This window comes from Sorex fumeus, unplaced genomic scaffold (genome assembly GCF_029834395.1).
Source record: "Sorex fumeus unplaced genomic scaffold, SorFum_2.1 ptg000035l, whole genome shotgun sequence".
Classification (NCBI taxonomy): Eukaryota; Metazoa; Chordata; class Mammalia; order Eulipotyphla; family Soricidae; genus Sorex; species Sorex fumeus.
The window spans coordinates 35,656,066-35,660,704 of NW_026606092.1; the positions used below are offsets into that span (position 1 = coordinate 35,656,066).

Sequence of the window (4,639 nt, forward strand, 5' to 3'; positions counted from 1 at the left end):
TATAGTATAACCTTTTCCAAGTTAGATGAAATACTTCATAATACAAAACTTTAAATATCAAGTTTTCACTGAATGTAACATATTTTGATTAACAAAATAATATAGAAAACCTCATGATGGTGCCTAAAAATGAATTAACTTTTCATGATGTCAGTAAGTAGAGCATTGTATATTTTGAAAAATATATGATTTACAGATTGAAATAATTAGCTGGCTATTATAATGATAGTATCTATTGAAAAGCCAGGTCTACATGTGTCCATTATATTTGTGTTAGTATCTATTTTTCATAAATTTTCTCATATTTTATTTACAAAAATTATCAAAACTGTACATAGATAGTTTGTCTAGGTGCACAAATGCACCCCAAAAAAATCTTATACTTTTCTAAATTTTATTGTCGAATAAAAATTATTTCACGCAATTAGATATTTTGTCCTGGATGAATTTTCCAATGCTGCACAATTTGATCTGAGTGAATGGATGCTTTCTCATTAGCTCTCCTCTTTCCCACTGAAATCTGACATTTCCTCCCACCTGATATTCTCAAACTTAATTCATTTTCCTTTATGTTCTTGCCATTAATGTTGATCACTTATTGTATGTTTCTTTTCAATTTTTTAATGGGTAAATTTTCCAGTAGCAACTGGAAAACATGCTACACAAACTCTAAAAGAGCTATAATACTTCTTATTATATTTTTCTTTGATACCGAAAGGAATCTCAATTTTTCTCTCTCCTCTCCTCTCCTCTCCTCTCCTCTCCTCTCCTCTCCTCTCCTCTCCTCTCCTCTCCTCTCCTCTCCTCTCCTCTCCTCTCCTCTCCTCTCCTCTCCTCTGCTCTCTTCTCTCCTTTCTTTTTCTCCCTTCCTCCCTCCCTCCCTCCCTCCCTCCCTCCCTCCCTCCCTCCCTCCCTTCCTTCCTTCCTTCCTTCCTCCCTCCCTTCCTTCCCTCCTTCCTTCTTTCTCTTTCTCTCTCTATTATTCTCTATTATCCTTCCTTCCTTCCTTCCTTCCTTCCTTCCTTCCTTCCTTCCTTCCTTCCTTCCTCCCTCCCTTCCCTCCTTCCTTCTTTCTCTTTCTCTCTCTATTATTCTCTATTATCCTTCCTTCCTTCCTTCCTTCCTTCCTTCCTTCCTTCCTTCCTTCCTTCCTCCCTCCCTTCCTTCCCTCCTTCCTTCTTTCTCTTTCTCTCTATTATTCTCTATTATCCTTCCTTCCTTCCTTCCTTCCTTCCTTCCTTCCTTCCTTCCTTCCTTCCTTCCTCCCTCCCTTCCTTCCCTCCTTCCTTCTTTCTCTTTCTCTCTATTATTCTCTATTATCCTTCCTTCCTTCCTTCCTTCCTTCCTTCCTTCCTTCCTTCCTTCCTTCTCTTTCTTTCTCTCTCTCTATTATTCTCTCTTTCTTTCATTTCTATGTGTTCTTCATGTCTCTCAACATGTACAGAACCCCAAGCTTACTTTGCACAGGCATGTAAATATTTTTCTTTGACATATTTTTCTACTAAAAACTGACCAGTATACTTTGATACATTAAGTATTGAAACTTTATATAAAAGGGATTTATAACAAGTCAATTTGTTGAAATTTGTTGGATTAGTATCACACTAACAGCATAAAATTAAGGTGACGAAATTAAATTTAAGGAAAATTGACATAAAACAGTCAACAGGAAATTTTGCTCTTGGATATCCTCTCTGCTTTGTAGGATTTTCAATCCAAATATGAATGTAAATAAGTATATTTCTATTTTATAGATTTATAACTATCTAATTAATTTAAAACTCCTTGATGACAAAGTTAAAATCTGATACTTAAAGGAACTGTCACTGTCACTGCCCTCCCGTTGTTCATCGATTTGCTCGAGCAGGCCCAGTAACATTGTGAGACTTGTTACTGTGTTTGGCATATCGAATATGTCACAGGTAGCTTGCCAGGCTCTGCCATGTGGGTGAGATACTCTCGGTAGTTTGTCGGGCTCTCCGAGAGGGGCAGAGGAATCAAACTCTAGTCAGCCATGCCAGGCCGCATGCAAGGCAAACACCCTACTTGCTGTGCAATCGCTCCAGCCCACTTAAAGGAAAAAAAATTTAGGGATTGTTTAATCTGTTATTTCATACTCTTACATCAACAGCTGTAGACTTCTCATTTTCACTTAAGTGGAAATCTTTTTATTATTATTATTATTATTAGTGAAACACCATGAGGTACAGTTGTAGATTTACAATTTTTTGTGCTTGGGTTTCGATTATACAATGATTAAATACCCATCCATCCACCAGTGCCCATTTTCCACCACCATGGATAATATCCCCCCACCCCCATCCCCCCATCCCCCTCTGCCTCTGTGGCAGGGCAATCCCCTGTGTTCTCTCTCTCCTTTTGGGTGTTGTGGTCTGCAAAAGAGGCTTTGAGTGGTAAACATGTTCAGTCCATAGTCTACTTTCAACATGCATCTCTCCTCCTGGGAGGATCCTCCAAACACCCTTTATTTGGTGCTTCCTTCTCTATCTGAACTGCCCTTTCCCCTAGAATGCCCGGCTGGCCTCTAAGCTATGGAATAATCCTCCTGGTGTTGATCTCAGCTATTCTTGGGTATTAATCTCATATTTTGTTACTTTATATTCCCCAGATGAATGCAATCTTTCTATGTCTATCCCTCTCTTTCTGACTCATTTCGCTTAGTATGATACTTTCCATGTTGTACCTTAAGTGGAAATCTTTAATGTATAGAATGGTGATAATTTAATATATTTCATTTTCTTCAGAGGATCATAACATTAAAATTGGAACATTGTCTTAACCAATAGTGCTTTTTATTTCTTTCCTCTTAGCAAAAAATATATTAGATGGCATTAAAAAGCATACATATGGATATCAACAAAAACTTATGTTTAGTTGTTATCTCTGAGACATATTCTTGGTCTAAACTTCCATGTGCTACTACATATTACCCAGCATCTCAAGAAACAAGTATCATAAATATCACAATTGTAATCTTTATTTTATAAGCATCAATACCAGTGCCCAGCAGAATGCTGTGCCCTAATCTTTCTTTTGAACAAAGTTTTTGAGCAGAAAATAGAACACTCCAAATGTGTTGATTAATTGGTCTTTGAACACCTCATTAAAAACCACTAACTAGCTCATTAGACAGTAGTTGATAAAATATAAAGAAGATACACTTAATGGAGATGTTGACAGAAAATGAAGTCTCAAAGATGTTCATGTATCTGAATAATGATTAAGACTGAAGAAAGTTTGAAAACTAAGTTTGGTAAAACTGAGACAAATAAAAGATGATTGTGGTCACTCCAGTTACAGGATTTCTAATTGAAATTAGTTTTCAGATAGAATTTGTAAAATTTTAAATCATTTAAGATACGATTATAGTTCTCAAGATGGAACACAAAAGACAATTTTCCTACTAAAGTAAAAGTAAGTAAAGGCCCTCCCGTTGATCATCGATTTGCTCGAGCGGGCCCAGTAACATCTCCATTGGAGACTTTGTTGTTACTGTGTCTGGCATATCGAATACGTCACGGGGAGCTTGCCAGGCTCTGCCGTGCGGGCGAGATACTCTCGGTAGCTTGCCGGGCTCTCCGAAAGGGGCGGAGGAATTGAACATTGATCCTTTTGTGACTCTCAATGTCGAAGAGGTTTCAAACTCCAACTCTACTGTAAAGGTAAAGGCCCGATTTGCTCGAGCGGGCCCAGTAACGTCTCCATTGGAGACTTTGTTGTTACTGTGTCTGGCATATCGAATACTCTCGGTAGCTTGCCGGGCTCTCCGAGAGGGGCGGAGGAATCGAACTCGGGTCGGCCATGTTGGCTGCGTGCAAGGCAAACACCCTACCGCTGTGCTATGGACCAGAGAGATAACTCCATAGGTAAGAGCACATGCTTTCCACGCAGTAAGCTCAGCACTGGCTCCCACTCTCCGTAGAAATTCTGAGTCCTGCTGGGTTCACTAAACATGGTCTTCAAAACACAAAACAGAAAAAAAAAAGTACTTTTCCTGCACTAAAGAATTCGCTTCTGTAAAATATGTCAAGAGAGATTGGAAAGATGGTCTTTTCAGTTAAACTTTTTTTTTTTCAGTTAAACTTACACATTAACCTCGTATTTTGTTTCTGATTCCTTCTGTAATTTAGGGTGTGATGAGACAATCTGAATAACTTTCCCCAGCAATTATTGATCAATTTACATACCTTATTAATCTGTAAGACTTTTGTCTGTGGAATTAGTTCACTCCAAAATTTTATGTTGAGGAGCTGGAGAAATAGTACAGGAGATAGGGTGTTTGGTGGCCATGTAGTTGACCTGAATTTAATTTCTGGTACCCCAAATGGTATTCTGAGTTTTGCTAGGAACATTCCTGAACACAAGACCAAGAGTAAACTCTGAGGACTGCTGGGTGTGGCCCCAAAACAAAACACTGGATTTTAATGTTGGAATGTTAACCCTCAGTAACAGAGTAGGATTGTAATTTCAGATAAAATATTTTTAAGAGATAGGTACTTGAGGTGGCCTTAATGCAATATTAATGGTATTCCGAAAAGAAGAGAAGGATGGAAAGCAACATTCACCGAAGAGATATCTCGTGGTATTATTAAAGAAACACCACCCAAACACAGTGAAA

General features: G+C 38.2%; 1 pseudogene; it reads right to left on the reverse strand.

Annotated features, from left to right (window-relative positions):
* Positions 1-623: 623 nt before the first annotated feature.
* On the reverse strand, positions 624-689 carry LOC130026998 (uncharacterized; annotated as a pseudogene).
* Between the last annotated feature and the right edge of the window lie 3,950 nt (positions 690-4,639).